An 18,399-nucleotide genomic window follows, 5' to 3' on the forward strand; every position below is an offset into this window, starting at 1 on the left:
ATGGCAACAGTGCTCAGTAACGTAGATTAATAATTTTGAATTTTATATTATTTCAATCCAAACACGTATTCGGATTCATTTCTCATTTACCTCTTACAGCGGCAGTGCCATCAAGGGTGCCGAACCAGACCGTACTCTCTTGTCAGCATCGTTTCGTTAGCTTGAACATCGGTAAAGTTAGTCATCTGTTTTGAGTTAATCTCGAGCAAAATATGAAACATGGGAAGGCTTATAACATTAAGAAACAAAAGGATGATTTAGACGGAAAATCATGAAATTCGGTGTTTTCAAAAACTCGCCCAGACCCGTTGATCAACTGATAAAGCTTTGGATACGTCTCAGCTATTTTATACATGATATGAATGCTCACAATTTTAGATGAATTGGGTTGGGCAGACAGAGCTAATTGGTTGGGATATATTTCGCGTATAAACTCTTACTTGTAGGACATTGATAAATAATAAAGAACATAGTTCTCTCACAATTCAACGACGGGTCAAAACTTCCGGTGTTGTACAGAGGAAGAGAAAATGACTGTGTACTAACATGACGTCACAAAACCACGAATGTTTGCGTGATATCAGTTATTATACTAGATACGTGAACAACTAAATTACATAATAAGTACATAAAAAAGTAGCTATTAGTTTACGAATAGTAGCTATGTCGTCTATTCAATGTCACTGTCCACTTCTGAGAGCTTTTCGATGTTTTCATCTTCAGTATCGGATTCCTCATACGTTGAGCTTTCAGATTCATTGGGAATGTTGACATCATTGGTTAAGTTGATAACCTCAGCCTGGAGAAGAAAAGTTTCTCTAAGTGGAAGTTCAAAACTTTTCTTCAAGCTGAACAACTCATTCCGCAATTTGTTTTAAAGCTCATCAGTTCACGCTTTGAACCAAGCATGAATTCATCGCTGCTCAAATCACCAAGATCAGCAAGTGCTTCACCAATTTTTCAGCTAAGATTGGTGTAATACAATAGAAGCCTTTCTCTTTTTCCAAGTTTAAAAGTTACTCTTCCTCGTCACATCGTTTTAGGATTAAGTACATTTCAATAGCTTTCCTCTTTGTGTATACTGGGACCGAGTATTTCCCTAGAATGTCATCCTCACCAGACTCAAATCCCTCATAAAGGTCTGATGTTGGATCTTTCAATTTGTCAAATGTCAGACGATCGGGTAAACTGTTTATAAAATCACGAAGAGAATAAATGGCAGCATTGTGTTCTCAATTGTTAATTTCATCTTGTTCGTGACCAAGTAAAAAGAATACAAAATTAGCATTTACAAGAAAAACAAAAGACAGATATGGTAACATAGCTTAGGTTTCAGGTATCTGAAATTTACAGTGCATTACAGTACTTGCATACTTCTTTCTCAATGTTATTAAAATATGCCTTTCGATGGAAAGTCCATGTAAAGCTCCGACAGTATCTGTTCGTTTTCTTTGTATGACTTGCAATGCAACGACATCACAACTAGGATGACCAGGTTTCCATCTTTCGTTTACAGAATGCTTTCGTTCAATATCTTATAATGTTTTGAAACCTGTTTACATAAATTTTGCGCCTATGTAAAAAAAAACTTTAAAGCAAAATATTTCTTTGACACATGTATACATACTGGTACAGTTTTTCGACGTCTGATGAATTGAGTAATCTTCAGAGGGTTATCTCCTGGTTTTCTTCAAAACATCCGAATGATGTAGCACTAAGAATTTAAATAATTCACCAATTAGGCTCAAAAGAAATATTAAAACGTCTATAGGCATGTATTATAGAGAAACAGCCAGTTTAGTACATTAAAGAACCTACCTAAGTTGTAGGTTTTGAACGTGCAGTAGCTTTTGAACGTACGCCACTTTCCAGTTCTCCGTGGTTTCTTTATGTTCTGTATTTAAAAAGTATGTCTTTATCTCCTACAGACTGAATTGTTATTGAATGAAACTATTTCCCATGAATAACATTATATACCTGGGTTGACTCTTGACATAATTTCCTTCTCTCTGGCCTCCAACTGACAAACAATTTCAGGAGCGTACGTCACTAACAAACAAAATAAATACGTATGTAACTATATATGCTACAGGTTTTTTATTTTCCCATACAATAAAAAAATCTCGTTTTTTAGTAGGGTATTTCGTAAAAACGAGTAGGCTATTTTGAAGTACAATCAATACTAATAAATCTTTATCTTTTCATAACAGATTTTAAATTCGATGAAGAAGCCTTTACTAAATAACGACATATTCCTTGGATGCAAATTGAGTTGAGAGTTTAGTTAGGCAAACAGAAACATTAATTACTTTTCGGTCACAAAAAACATAAGAAATTTCTAACCTACCAGAACTACTTACCAGGTAGTTCGCTAAATAAATCCTTCATTTCTTGTTGCGTTTTAATTTTAAGTTGTAGACATTTTTTAAGCTTCGACGTTAATGATTTTCCTGAAACAATTCATATACAGAAAATAATTAAAGCGCAGCAAACAAATAAAAACATTTTCATTGTCGACACCTAGTTACACATAGAGCAATGACAATATTCAAGCACCTGCATTGCTAAAATTTCTTCGAGATAAGTGAAGAAGCGCGTCTGAAGAAGCGAGGTGCTCTAGTTTGGATAAGATTCTGGTGGCTGCTTGTTGCCGTAACATGCCTAACATTTTTCGTTAAATTTTGTTACTTAGAGACAATGATAGGAGATTTTTGAAATTGTGCTCCATAAACCCCAATTACGATCGCTTGATTGTTTGGTATGCCTAAATTTCTTAGGGAAAATGCCACTCATCATCCCTCTCCACTAATCAAGGTTGGAGGAAAGCACATTCCTCCGCTATCCCGCCTTTTAATCCATCCCTGTCACTACCAGGTACAAAGCTTTATTCATTACCTGGCATGAAGCCTTGTGTCCATAGCAATGAAATATCGGCACCGAAATTGACACTTTTAACAAAATGTCATGCCTCTTGTTTGCCTAGAACGGTACCAATTTATTCAAAGTTTAGTTGGTGAATGAACTTGTCCCACATCATACATGTCAACATTAAAATACCTTTAAATATGATGATAATACACATCCAATATCATACATTATTTTTAAATCAACACCAGGACTTCGGTCAGCATCTTTTAAAATGCTTTGGATTAGGAACAGCAAATACGAAATTCTGAATATTAATAATAAGACAATAAATATTATTAAAGGGTAACAATAGATCTCGTTAGCACAAAATCGTTTTGTCCTTCTGTCCCTTTATTTCGAAATTGACACAGGAAAGGAAATTATAACCCGACGATTTGCTCTACATACTACCTCATCAAAGATCAAAAATATTGATAATTACGTGCAAACCAAGGCTAAGACACTAACCTTTCCCCATATTTAGTGCTGAAAAATCGTCCAGGGTGTGAATGCCGACTGCAACAACTACCAAACACTCCTTTTTCATCAAACAGTTGATTTTTTCCTTTGGAGTGAAGTGCTTTTGTAACTTGTCCTGCCTTAAATATCTGACAACTTTAAAAGTAGTTGGAATACATTTTAGATTAGCGCATATATAAAAATTGTTTTACTGTAAAAATAAACATGATAAATTAAAGGAAAAGTAAAAATTAGCTGTTTGTAATTTTGATTTTAAATCCACGTAGATACTTACGTATGTATCAGGGCCCATGGACCTGCATGAAGCATAGGCCCACTTTTCTCAGGGGCAAAGCCTGCCCAATCTTTTACTCTTACAATGCAAATTCATCATCAAAATTGTTAATAATTTCTGAAGAAAATCAAATCCATTCATTGTTTTTCCAGTGATTGAATACAAAAATATTTGCAATGGAAAAGTAAAAAAGTGCAGGCTTTGCCATTGCTTTTCCATGTACTACATATAAAGTTTGTTTTCAAACTATTCACTCCCCCCCACCTTCTCATAATACTTTTAAATAGGCTTCAAAGTCCTTCATGATGCAATAATTACCTGTCCTACTTTGTTATTAGACTTGCTATAATGATCAACAAAATCTTCTACTTCATCGTGATCAGCAAACTTAAGGCAGCCATGGTTTGGGACAGCAAATCTATTCCCTTCCAACTTTTTACGAGTTAGACCAAAGCAAGCATCCATGGAATGAATGGCCACACCTAACTCACCAGTCTAAAGCAAACAAAGCTCTTTAATAAAGTGAAATGAATTTTATGGTAAACATGTAACACTTCATATTTTACAACAACTTTAAATGTTTTGATAGTATATGTGACAGAAAATATATAATTTAAAATAGTTCACAAAGCAAATAGTAGAAAAAAAGAAATCAAATACTGACTTGTGGGCAAAGAGGGCAATTTCTATAATCAATCAGGTCTTTCTGTACAAACTTTAATGATCTGACTTGGTGTTTGAAATATCTGACAAAAAATCAAATTCTTAAATGATATAATATATACAGTCAAACCTCCTGTATCAAATGACCTTGTACTAAGCAGATACTGTGTAAAATCCAAAATTTAGTCTCATATAGCTAATAATGATGAATGTATAATGATGTAACCTCAATCAAGCTGACACTTTCATTAAGCTGACACTTTCATTAAGCTGACACTGGTCTGTTGTCCCATGATGTGTACTTAAAACAGGTTAGACTGTACTACTCTACACATATAATCTAACCATTAGGTCTACAATAACTGTAAATAGACTTTTTTTTTATTACATATAACATGTGTATTCATCGAATGATCCATTGTTTAACACATTACATATGATTTTGACCTTAACAAGAATAAAATGAACACCTAGTAAACTCATGCATTTGTTTCAAAAATAAAATAAGGTTGAATACACAATGTCATAACAGCAGAGGAATCTTCATGTACAATTTGAATGTGCTCTTACCTTATTTGAGGTAAATCTGCATTGTTTATGTTGCTTGTAAATAACAGTGATTCAATAATTTTTTTTGCAAAGTACAACTCATCTATTTCCAATATTTGATGGGAAGACTATCACATGGGTACGCAATTCAGGTTTATGAGAAATATATACCATTCTAGGTAGCATTTCAAGATATTCAACTTCAACAGTGCTGCAAAATTTGTACAAGAATACATGGCTCTCAAGCAAGAATTTTTCAGCAAAATCAATGAAGTCAAAGTGAAATGCAATTTTGGGTTTAGAAGATGAGCCTGGCCACAGCTGGAGTTTAATAAGTTTTTCAGCATACACCGACAGAATTCAACAATTTTTAAATGCTGCCGACCTAAATTTTGTATGAGATTAAAAATTGGATTATTTGATAACAAATAATTAACATAGAAATTATTGGCCTAAATGAAGCTAATACTTAACAGTATGACTAATATATACACATTTACATGTAGTTAAAGTGAAAATACTGTCATTGTTGCCATACTGTACCTTTTTCATCCACACATATTATAGTATGTGATTCTGTTGAAGAGCAGTTAGTATGCTGAGTGTCACGTAATATACCACCAAAGTAACAGAACAAACATTTCACAATCAGTGTAAACAGTAGTTATTTAAGCATCAGAACATGTATACATTACATAAGGCACCATGCACAGCATATAGCAGCATAGCATTCTTGAAAATGATTGATAATTTTAACAAAATACTACCGATTAAGCTACTTTAGAGTTAAGACATGGTTGTAAAAAATTGCCGGCATTTAATGAATACTGGAGCTTAACAAGCCAAATTCCAAATGTAAAAAGCAAAAATATTTCATCTGAAGAATTGACTTTTGGAAATAATCACATACAATTGCCTTCCAACAGACGACTTAACTTGTTTATGTTTTGCTGGCAGGCAAATTTTACAGGGATTCATCTGTGCCGCCAGAAAGAATTAAACTTACCTTCCATACTTCAACCAAATGGAAAACATTCCTCGTTCGATGAAGGGATTCCATACAGTCAAACAGGTAGAGCTGTCCGTGACCGCAATCACAACATTTAATTTCTGCTTTTTTTGCTGGTATCCAATCTTCTACACATTTTACGCAGAGTTGTCCTGGTAACATGGCATAGATTTCAATGTACGACTTTACTAAGTTTTCCAGCCGCAGAGTATGTCTTCACAGTCAAAGAGTATGGTTTTACCCTGCGATTAACGCTCCTAAGCGCATTCTTTTGAGTCTGACCCACACTCACAGTGTCCAGAGATATTGAGGTCAGGAGAGACAAACATAGCCTTCAGATAGCACAGAAAGCAATCTAATTTGACTATTTTCCGTATTCTAAAGTTTAGAACTCTCAGTAATACCCATTTAGAATGAGCGAAACGGGTGGAAATTTAAAATCGCGATACCTATTAGGTAGCGTGATTTTAAAAAACTTTGGAAAATTAGTTGTTAATATAAGTGTAATCAAGTCCATTTCACACAATTAAGTGCTGTAAAAGCAGACAAAAATATGCATTGACGTACAATCAATAATATGTGACTTCAAGCTGTATTCTGTGAGTGTAATCATCTAAAATCCAATGAAACCTAATCTTCCTTGCTTAGTTTAATTGATATAATATGACTTAATATCTTTCGCGCTATGGATTTAAGAATATTCTCCTAATATCTTTACAGGGTTATCATTGGCACATTGAATTTTAGCCATTTGAGCAAAAAAACCAAAAAACTGTAACAAATGTTTTTATCAAACTTCTACGCTTATCTATAAATTTATTTTGCAATTATTAAATAAAAATTAATTCAAAGAATAAGAGGGTTATAATAATATCTATTCAAGGAGCTCTTTGTGATCTTCACTTAAGCGTATACTTTTGCACAATGTCTGATTATGAACAGGTATAAAACTGTATTTATATAAATGAAGGTAGAATTTAACAACATGTGGTATTATTTTTGCTTTTAAACTGTAGTTTGCTACGTTTTTAGTCGTCTAAATCAATACATCTTAGTTAAATGCTACATGTTTTGCAAACACTGTAAACTTAATTATTTCTTTGTTAACCTGTAACTGCAATAGAGCTGTTCGCTACAGCGTAAAGCAGCAATAGCGTAAAATCTTAAAGATGTGAACTGCAGAACAATAAAAACAAGCCAAAACGTTTGACAATATTGTTGAAAATTTAGGAATGCTAGTTGCTCAGTGTAAGTACTTGTGTACGTTACATGAACTAGAAAATATAAAATGAACAACTATATTCCTGTTGAGAATTTTAATATTATATAAAGTGAATGGTTTGAAGCCAGGTGTATCATTATATGTTTTTAGATCATCCATTTTGGGAGAGTCTTCAGGTAAACTGTTGATGTCCTCTTTCGCATCAAGTCGGGAATATAAGTCCGGTTTGCCGTATTTGCTGTTTGGTTAATGCGTCATCATATTGTGTGTAGAGGAAATTCGTGGGTGTGTACATGTCAATGCACAATTACGTTGATGTATAAAGCAGATAAAAAATACAGCAAACCTGGCGTTAATCAGTGTGCACTCTGAAGAGGACTGCCCCTAAAGTTGTCAAAACTTCAGTCAACATTAATACCTACAGTCCTTCTCAGCCTTCTACTAGCCTGGACGATCTAAATCTACAAACATGTAATATTTTGTGATACCATTATAAAAGAAGCATTCGTGCAAACAAAACAAAGATTGGGAGAATCTAGTGCTATAAAGAAAAATTCTAGATGGCAGCTACGAGATTTCCTTTTGCATAATGAAATATGTCTATAACAATACAAAATTAAATTATTTGAAACCTTGTAATGCATCATATAAGAATGTCAACGTTACACAAAATTCAATTATCTGTGTATGAATTCAATAATAGAAATAGACTAATCGTTTGTAACGCTAAAAATCGATAAAGACTATACCCCTATCAAAGTAAAAACCAATAAGAAATTAAAAAGTTTCATAGTCGTGTAGTTGATTTAAGTCACATAAAAATGAAATACTATTTCTACCAGACAGTTATAACCTATATTGTACAAGCTTTTGTATAACTTGTATAGTAATATTTCGAAGCATTTAAGTTTTTACGTGTCTCCCCAAGAAAAGTATGAGTGTAATTTTTGGCTTCCTCTTTCAAGTAGTTTCTTTAAAGTTTATACCTTTTCTTATGTATTCTATGTATAAGAAAAATATTCCGAATATTATTTAATCATATATATTGTTTTATTAGTAGCTAATAACTATTCGCACGGAACGAAAATTTATTTTTATTTTTTCCTTTCATCCTGAAATTTATAAAAAAATTCGTAGTTTCTAACACATTGCATCAAACGCTTGCAAAAGTGGAGTGCGATCAAAATTATCAATAACGCCAAGAAGTCATTGTTTTTTTTTTATCCAGTCAGCACGTATTGTGTAAGTGAAGGAAACCAAAACAGGAAATTTCTATAGTATACTATTAATTAAACATTTTAAATAATGTAAACGTGTCCTTTCGTTTTGGCAGGGCTCAGAAAGTTTCTCTTTTCTATCTCAATCATTTTTTCTAATATTTAAAAAGAATTGCAAAGAATCCAAAAAATTGTACCAGATTACCTACGGAACAAAAGATGATTCCGAATTACAAGAGATTGATTAACACCGTAAGAGATGAAAATTATCAATGATGCCAATTTGCAAAATGGAAAGACATTGTTTTCTTATCCAGTTAAGAACTTATTGTATGTGTGCAGACAACCAAAATACCGATTTCTGTTTTATTGACTTTAATGGAGCTTTAAAAAGAATATGAACAAGTCCTTGTCTTTCGGCAAAAGCTTTTTGTGTGTTTGTTATATTAATTTCTTTATTTTTAAGTGTTTCAAGCACTTAGTTACAATTAACTGTTCTTGAATAGAACACTAAAGAAAAGCTTCGTTTGACATAAACGTGTAAAACAGAGAACTAAAACAAGTCTTCTTAGAGTAATCGCTTTTTAGCCCTTTACAGCGAGAATTGATTTCAGGTTACAAATTGCAACGGACATTTTACATAAGAATATCTTTAGATAATTAGCATTTCAAATGCACTTAACCATATCAGTGTTATTTGTTTGTTTTATCTATGGTTGTTTTAGTGTAGCCTTTTATACATCTTATGTTGTAAATACTCTTCTTAACTGATAATCAAATCCACATTTATAATATTTAAGAAAACTAGCTTTCGAAAAAAAGTGTAGCAAAAAATGTAGAATAACTTCACCAACATTGCTATGAATCAAATTCACTGCTTGAAAATTTCTATTCTTCAAACGTATAATCTACGTATAAAATATATAGATAAACAGAGTTGACAAAACTATTTGTGCACAAATGAAGAATTTCGTTAAACTTTCTGACGTTTAATGCTTTTACATGTTTGTAAATGGTGATCATCCAGATTAATAAAGTCCTGAGAAGGACTGTTTTTGTTGTTGCTGACCTTTATTAACCTGGACGATCATCATTTACAAACATTTAACGATACTCCCGGGTTCAAACCATTTACTTTATTTAATGCTTTTAGTTGTATTGTAATAAACATATATAACATTAGTTCGTGTACATTTTAACATAATATTTTTAAAACAATCTCTGCCAGCATTAAATGTTTAATAGCGGAACCTATTAAGTAGCATGATCTTAAAAACTTTGGAAAATTAGTTGTTAATATAAGTGCATTCCAGTCCACTTCACACAATTAAGTGCTGTTAAAAACAAAATATGCATTGACGTACAATCAATAATATGTGACTTCAAGCTGTATTCTGTGAGTGCAATCATCTAAAATCCAAAGAAAGCTAATCTTCCTTGCTTGGTTTATTGATATAGTATGACTTAATATCTTTCACACTATGGATTTAAAAATATTCTCCTAATATCTTTACAGGGTTATTATTGGCACATTGAATTTTAGCCATTTGAGCAAAGAAACCAAAAAACTGTAACAAATGTTTTTATCAAACTTCTACGCTTATCTGTAAATTTATTTTGCAATTATTAAATGAAAATTATTTCAAAGAATAAGAGGGTTATAATAATATCTATTCAAGGAGCTCTTTGTGATCTTTACTTAAGCGTATACTTTGCGCGATGTCTGACTATGAACAGGAATAAGACTGTATTTATATAAATGAAGGTAGAATTTAACAACATGTGGTATTATTTTGGCCTTTAAACTGTAGTTTGCTACGTTGTTAGTCGTCTAAATCCATACATCTTAGTTAAATGCTACATGTTTTGCAAACACTGTAAACTTAATTGTTTCTTTGTTAACCTGTAACTGCAATAGAGCTGTTCGCTACAGCGTAAAACAATAATAGCGTAAAATCTTAAAGATGTGAACTGCAGAACAATAAAACAAGCCAAAACGTTTGACAATATTGTTGAAAATTTAGGAATGTTAGTTGCTCAGTGTAAGTACTTGTGTACGTTACATGAACTAGAAAATATAAAATGAACAACTATATTCCTGTTGAGAATTTTAATATTATATAAAGTGAATGGTTTGAAGCCAGTTGTATGATTATATATTTTTAGATCATCCAGGTTGGGAGAGTCTTCAGGTAAACTGTTGATGTCTTCTTTCGCATCAAGTCGGGAATAAAAGTCCGGTTTGCCGTATTTGCTGTTTGGTTAATGCGTCATCATATTGTGTGTAGAGGAAATTCGTGGGTGTGTACATGTCAATGCACAATTACGTTGATGTATGAAGCAGATGAAAGATACAGCAAACCTGACGTTAATCAGTGTGCACTTTACTCTAAAGAGGACTGCCGCTAAAGTTGTCAAAACTTCAGTCAACATTAATATCTACAGTCCTTCTCAGCCCTCTACTAGCCTGGACGAGCTAAATCTACAAACATGTAATATTTTGTGATACCATTATAAAAGAAGCATTCGTGCAAACAAAACAAAGATTGAGAGAATCTAGTGATATAAAGAAAAAATCTAGATGGCAGCTACGAGATTTCCTTTTGCATAATGAAATATGTATATAACAATACAAAATTAAATTATTTGAAACGTTGTAATGCATCATATAAGAATGTCAACGTTACACAAAATTCAATTATCTGTGTATGATTTCCATAATAGAAATAGACTAATCGTTTGTAACGCTAAAAATCCATAAAGACTATACCCCTATCAAAGTAAAAACCAATAAGAAATTAAGAACTTTCATAGTCGTGTAGTTGATATAAGTAACATAAAAATAAAATACTATTTTACCAGACAGTTATAACCTATATTGTACAAGCTTTTGTATAACTTGTATAGTAATATTTCAAAGCATTTCAGTTTTTACGGGTCTCTCCAAAAAAAGTATGAGTGTAATTTTTTGGCTTTCTCTTTCAAGTAGTTTCTTTAAAGTTTATACCTTTTCTTATGTATTCTATATATAAGAAAATATTTAGAATGTTATTTAATCATATATATTGTTTTTCAGTAGCTAATAACTATTCGCACTTAACGAAAATATATTTCTATTTTTTCCTTTCATCCTGAAATTTATAAAAAAATTCGTAGTTTCTAACACATTGCATCAAACGCTCGCAAAAGTGGAGTGCGATCAAAATTATCAATGACGCCAAGAAGTCATTTTTTTTTTTATCCAGTCAGCACGTATTGTGTAAGTGAAGGAAACCAAAACAGGAAATTTCTATAGTATACTATTAATTAAACATTTTAAATAATGTAAACGTGTCCTTTCGTTTTGGCAGGGCTCAGAAAGTTTCTCTTTTCTATCTCAATCATTTTTTCTAATATTTAAAAAGAATTGCAAAGAATCCAAAAAATTGTACCAGATTACCTACGGAACCAAAAGATGATTCCGAATTACAAGAGATTGATTAACACCGTAAGAGATGAAAATTATCAATGATGCCAATTTGCAAAATGGAAAGACATTGTTTTCTTATCCAGTTAAGAACTTATTGTATGTGTGCAGACAACCAAAATACCGATTTCTGTTTTATTGACTTTAATGGAGTTTTAAAAAGAATATGAACAAGTCCTTGTCTTTCGGCAAAAGCTTTTGTGTGTTTGTTATATTAATTTCTTTATTTTAAGTGTTTCAAGCACTTAGTTACAATTAACTGTTCTTGAATAGAACACTAAAGAAAAGCTTCGTTTGACATAAACGTGTAAAACAGAGAACTAAAACAAGTCTTCTTAGAGTAATCGCTTTTTAGCCCTTTACAGCGAGAATTGATTTCAGGTTACAAATTGCAACGGACATTTTACATAAGAATATCTTTACATAATTAGCATTTAAAATGCGCTGAACCATATCAGTGTTATTTGTTTGTTTTATCTATGGTTATTTTAGTGTAGCTTTTTATACATCTTATGTTGTAAATACTCTTCTTAACTGATAATCAAATCCACATTTATAAGATTAAGAAAACTAGCTGAAAGCTTGAATAAAAGTGTAGCAAAAAATGTAGAATAACTTCACCAACATTGCTATGAATCAAATTCACTGCTTGAAAATTTCTATTCTTCAAACGTATAATCTACGTATAAAATATATAGATAAACAGAGTTGACAAAACTATTTGTGCACAAATGAAGAATTTCGTTAAACTTTCTGACGTTTAATGCTTTTACATGTTTGTAAATGGTGATCATCCAGATTAATAAAGTCCTGAGAAGGACTGTTTTTGTTGTTGCTGACCTTTATTAACCTGGACGATCATCATTTACAAACATTTAACGATACTCCCGGGTTCAAACCATTTACTTTATTTAATGCTTTTAGTTGTATTGTAATAAACATATATAACATTAGTTCGTGTACATTTTAACATAATATTTTTTAAAAACAATCTCTGCCAGCATTAAATGTTTAATAGCGGAACCTATTAAGTAGCATGATCTTAAAAAACTTTGGAAAATTAGTTGTTAATATAAGTGCATTCCAGTCCACTTCACACAATTAAGTGCTGTTAAAAAAAACAAAAATATGCATTGACGTACAATCAATAATATGTGACTTCAAGCTGTATTCTGTGAGTGCAATCATCTAAAATCCAAAGAAAGCTAATCTTCCTTGCTTGGTTTATTGATATAGTATGACTTAATATCTTTCACACTATGGATTTAAAAATATTCTCCTAATATCTTTACAGGGTTATTATTGGCACATTGAATTTTAGCCATTTGAGCAAAGAAACCAAAAACTGTAACAAATGTTTTATCAAACTTCTACGCTTATCTGTAAATTTATTTTGCAATTATTAAATGAAAATTATTTCAAAGAATAAGAGGGTTATAATAATATCTATTCAAGGAGCTCTTTGTGATCTTTACTTAAGCGTATACTTTTGCGCGATGTCTGACTATGAACAGGAATAAGACTGTATTTATATAAATGAAGGTAGAATTTAACAACATGTGGTATTATTTTGGCCTTTAAACTGTAGTTTGCTACGTTGTTAGTCGTCTAAATCCATACATCTTAGTTAAATGCTACATGTTTGCAAACACTGTAAACTTAATTGTTTCTTTGTTAACCTGTAACTGCAATAGAGCTGTTCGCTACAGCGTAAAACAATAATAGCGTAAAATCTTAAAGATGTGAACTGCAGAACAATAAAAACAAGCCAAAACGTTTGACAATATTGTTGAAAATTTAGGAATGTTAGTTGCTCAGTGTAAGTACTTGTGTACGTTACATGAACTAGAAAATATAAAATGAACAACTATATTCCTGTTGAGAATTTTAATATTATATAAAGTGAATGGTTTGAAGCCAGTTGTATGATTATATTTTTAGATCATCCAGGTTGGGAGAGTCTTCAGGTAAACTGTTGATGTCTTTCGCATCAAGTCGGGAATAAAAGTCCGGTTTGCCGTATTTGCTGTTTGGTTAATGCGTCATCATATTGTGTGTAGAGGAAATTCGTGGGTGTGTACATGTCAATGCACAATTACGTTGATGTATGAAGCAGATGAAAGATACAGCAAACCTGACGTTAATCAGTGTGCACTTTACTCTGAAGAGGACTGCCGCTAAAGTTGTCAAAACTTCAGTCAACATTAATATCTACAGTCCTTCTCAGCCCTCTACTAGCCTGGACGATCTAAATCTACAAACATGTAATATTTTGTGATACCATTATAAAAGAAGCATTCGTGCAAACAAAACAAAGATTGAGAGAATCTAGTGATATAAAGAAAAAATCTAGATGGCAGCTACGAGATTTCCTTTTGCATAATGAAATATGTATATAACAATACAAAATTAAATTATTTGAAACGTTGTAATGCATCATATAAGAATGTCAACGTTACACAAAATTCAATTATCTGTGTATGATTTCCATAATAGAAATAGACTAATCGTTTGTAACGCTAAAAATCCATAAAGACTATACCCCTATCAAAGTAAAAACCAATAAGAAATTAAGAACTTTCATAGTCGTGTAGTTGATATAAGTAACATAAAAATAAAATACTATTTTTACCAGACAGTTATAACCTATATTGTACAAGCTTTTGTATAACTTGTATAGTAATATTTCAAAGCATTTCAGTTTTTACGGGTCTCTCCAAAAAAAGTATGAGTGTAATTTTTGGCTTTCTTTCAAGTAGTTTCTTTAAAGTTTATACCTTTTCTTATGTATTCTATATATAAGAAAATATTTAGAATGTTATTTAATCATATATATTGTTTTTTCAGTAGCTAATAACTATTCGCACTTAACGAAAATATATTTCTATTTTTTCCTTTCATCCTGAAATTTATAAAAAAATTCGTAGTTTCTAACACATTGCATCAAACGCTCGCAAAAGTGGAGTGCGATCAAAATTATCAATGACGCCAAGAAGTCATTTTTTTTTTATCCAGTCAGCACGTATTGTGTAAGTGAAGGAAACCAAAACAGGAAATTTCTATAGTATACTATTAATTAAACATTTTAAATAATGTAAACGTGTCCTTTCGTTTTGGCAGGGCTCAGAAAGTTTCTTTTCTATCTCAATCATTTTTCTAATATTTAAAAGAATTGCAAAGAATCCAAAAAATTGTACCAGATTACCTACGGAACCAAAAGATGATTCCGAATTACAAGAGATTGATTAACACCGTAAGAGATGAAAATTATCAATGATGCCAATTTGCAAAATGGAAAGACATTGTTTTCTTATCCAGTTAAGAACTTATTGTATGTGTGCAGACAACCAAAATACCGATTTCTGTTTTATTGACTTTAATGGAGTTTTAAAAAGAATATGAACAAGTCCTTGTCTTTCGGCAAAAGCTTTTTGTGTGTTTGTTATATTAATTTCTTTATTTTTAAGTGTTTCAAGCACTTAGTTACAATTAACTGTTCTTGAATAGAACACTAAAGAAAAGCTTCGTTTGACATAAACGTGTAAAACAGAGAACTAAAACAAGTCTTCTTAGAGTAATCGCTTTTTAGCCCTTTACAGCTAGAATTGATTTCAGGTTACAAATTACAACGGACATTTTACATAAGAATATCTTTACATAATTAGCATTTAAAATGCGCTGAACCATATCAGTGTTATTTGTTTGTTTTATCTATGGTTATTTTAGTGTAGCTTTTTATACATCTTATGTTGTAAATACTCTTCTTAACTGATAATCAAATCCACATTTATAAGATTAAGAAAACTAGCTTTCGAAAAAAGATATATGAAAGCTTGAATAAAAGTGTAGCAAAAAATGTAGAATAACTTCACCAACATTGCTATGAATCAAATTCACTGCTTGAAAATTTCTATTCTTCAAACGTATAATCTACGTATAAAATATATAGATAAACAGAGTTGACAAAACTATTTGTGCACAAATGAAGAATTTCGTTAAACTTTCTGACGTTTAATGCTTTTACATGTTTGTAAATGGTGATCATCCAGATTAATAAAGTCCTGAGAAGGACTGTTTTGTTGTTGCTGACCTTTATTAACCTGGACGATCATCATTTACAAACATTTAACGATACTCCGGTTCAAACCATTTACTTTATTTAATGCTTTTAGTTGTATTGTAATAAACATATATAACATTAGTTCGTGTACATTTTAACATAATATTTTTAAAACAATCTCTGCCAGCATTAAATGTTTAATAGCGGAACCTATTAAGTAGCATGATCTTAAAAACTTTGGAAAATTAGTTGTTAATATAAGTGCATTCCAGTCCACTTCACACAATTAAGTGCTGTTAAAAAACAAAATATGCATTGACGTACAATCAATAATATGTGACTTCAAGCTGTATTCTGTGAGTGCAATCATCTAAAATCCAAAGAAAGCTAATCTTCCTTGCTTGGTTTATTGATATAGTATGACTTAATATCTTTCACACTATGGATTTAAAAATATTCTCCTAATATCTTTACAGGGTTATTATTGGCACATTGAATTTTAGCCATTTGAGCAAAGAAACCAAAAAACTGTAACAAATGTTTTTATCAAACTTCTACGCTTATCTGTAAATTTATTTTGCAATTATTAAATGAAAATTATTTCAAAGAATAAGAGGGTTATAATAATATCTATTCAAGGAGCTCTTTGTGATCTTTACTTAAGCGTATACTTTTGCGCGATGTCTGACTATGAACAGGAATAAGACTGTATTTATATAAATGAAGGTAGAATTTAACAACATGTGGTATTATTTTGGCCTTTAAACTGTAGTTTGCTACGTTGTTAGTCGTCTAAATCCATACATCTTAGTTAAATGCTACATGTTTCGCAAACACTGTAAACTTAATTGTTTCTTTGTTAACCTGTAACTGCAATAGAGCTGTTCGCTACAGCGTAAAACAATAATAGCGTAAAATCTTAAAGATGTGAACTGCAGAACAATAAAAACAAGCCAAAACGTTTGACAATATTGTTGAAAATTTAGGAATGTTAGTTGCTCAGTGTAAGTACTTGTGTACGTTACATGAACTAGAAAATATAAAATGAACAACTATATTCCTGTTGAGAATTTTAATATTATATAAAGTGAATGGTTTGAAGCCAGTTGTATGATTATATATTTTTAGATCATCCAGGTTGGGAGAGTCTTCAGGTAAACTGTTGATGTCTTCTTTCGCATCAAGTCGGGAATAAAAGTCCGGTTTGCCGTATTTGCTGTTTGGTTAATGCGTCATCATATTGTGTGTAGAGGAAATTCGTGGGTGTGTACATGTCAATGCACAATTACGTTGATGTATGAAGCAGATGAAAGATACAGCAAACCTGACGTTAATCAGTGCACTTTACTCTAAAGAGGACTGCCGCTAAAGTTGTCAAAACTTCAGTCAACATTAATATCTACAGTCCTTCTCAGCCCTCTACTAGCCTGGACGAGCTAAATCTACAAACATGTAATATTTTGTGATACCATTATAAAAGAAGCATTCGTGCAAACAAAACAAAGATTGAGAGAATCTAGTGATATAAAGAAAAAATCTAGATGGCAGCTACGAGATTTTTTGCATAATGAAATATGTATATAACAATACAAAATTAAATTATTTGAAACGTTGTAATGCATCATATAAGAATGTCAACGTTACACAAAATTCAATTATCTGTGTATGATTTCCATAATAGAAATAGACTAATCGTTTGTAACGCTAAAAATCCATAAAGACTATACCCCTATCAAAGTAAAAACCAATAAGAAATTAAGAACTTTCATAGTCGTGTAGTTGATATAAGTAACATAAAAATAAAATACTATTTTTACCAGACAGTTATAACCTATATTGTACAAGCTTTTGTATAACTTGTATAGTAATATTTCAAAGCATTTCAGTTTTTACGGGTCTCTCCAAAAAAAGTATGAGTGTAATTTTTTGGCTTTCTCTTTCAAGTAGTTTCTTTAAAGTTTATACCTTTTCTTATGTATTCTATATATAAGAAAAATATTTAGAATGTTATTTAATCATATATATTGTTTTTTCAGTAGCTAATAACTATTCGCACTTAACGAAAATATATTTCTATTTTTTCCTTTCATCCTGAAATTTATAAAAAAATTCGTAGTTTCTAACACATTGCATCAAACGCTCGCAAAAGTGGAGTGCGATCAAAATTATCAATGACGCCAAGAAGTCATTTTTTTTTTTATCCAGTCAGCACGTATTGTGTAAGTGAAGGAAACCAAAACAGGAAATTTCTATAGTATACTATTAATTAAACATTTTAAATAATGTAAACGTGTCCTTTCGTTTTGGCAGGGCTCAGAAAGTTTCTCTTTTCTATCTCAATCATTTTTTCTAATATTTAAAAAGAATTGCAAAGAATCCAAAAAATTGTACCAGATTACCTACGGAACCAAAAGATGATTCCGAATTACAAGAGATTGATTAACACCGTAAGAGATGAAAATTATCAATGATGCCAATTTGCAAAATGGAAAGACATTGTTTTCTTATCCAGTTAAGAACTTATTGTATGTGTGCAGACAACCAAAATACCG

The 18,399-nt window shown here is 31.4% G+C and overlaps 1 protein-coding gene and 1 long non-coding RNA gene across 8 annotated transcripts in view; one reads left to right on the plus strand and one right to left on the minus strand.

Moving 5' to 3' along the window:
- The window catches only part of LOC124458416, a 56,320-nt gene that overhangs the window by 7,906 nt on the left and 30,015 nt on the right, over positions 1-18,399 (plus strand). The window lies entirely within an intron of this gene.
- On the minus strand, positions 1,225-6,174 carry LOC124458418. Of its 7 annotated transcripts, none has more exons than XR_006953165.1 (11): positions 5,880-6,174; positions 4,326-5,258; positions 3,980-4,156; positions 3,376-3,522; positions 3,058-3,172; positions 2,896-2,979; positions 2,361-2,450; positions 1,978-2,049; positions 1,819-1,894; positions 1,628-1,714; positions 1,225-1,552 (listed from the first exon to the last, which is right to left on the minus strand). It is a non-coding gene; the product is annotated as an uncharacterized LOC124458418 (long non-coding RNA). The 7 variants fall into 7 exon arrangements; XR_006953164.1 differs by adding an exon at positions 2,557-2,661 and having other exon boundaries at positions 4,326-6,171; XR_006953168.1 differs by lacking the exon at positions 4,326-5,258 and having other exon boundaries at positions 5,880-6,169.

This window comes from Xenia sp. Carnegie-2017, unplaced genomic scaffold (genome assembly GCF_021976095.1).
Source record: "Xenia sp. Carnegie-2017 unplaced genomic scaffold, XeniaSp_v1 HiC_scaffold_6, whole genome shotgun sequence".
Taxonomy (NCBI): domain Eukaryota; kingdom Metazoa; phylum Cnidaria; class Anthozoa; order Malacalcyonacea; family Xeniidae; genus Xenia; species Xenia sp. Carnegie-2017.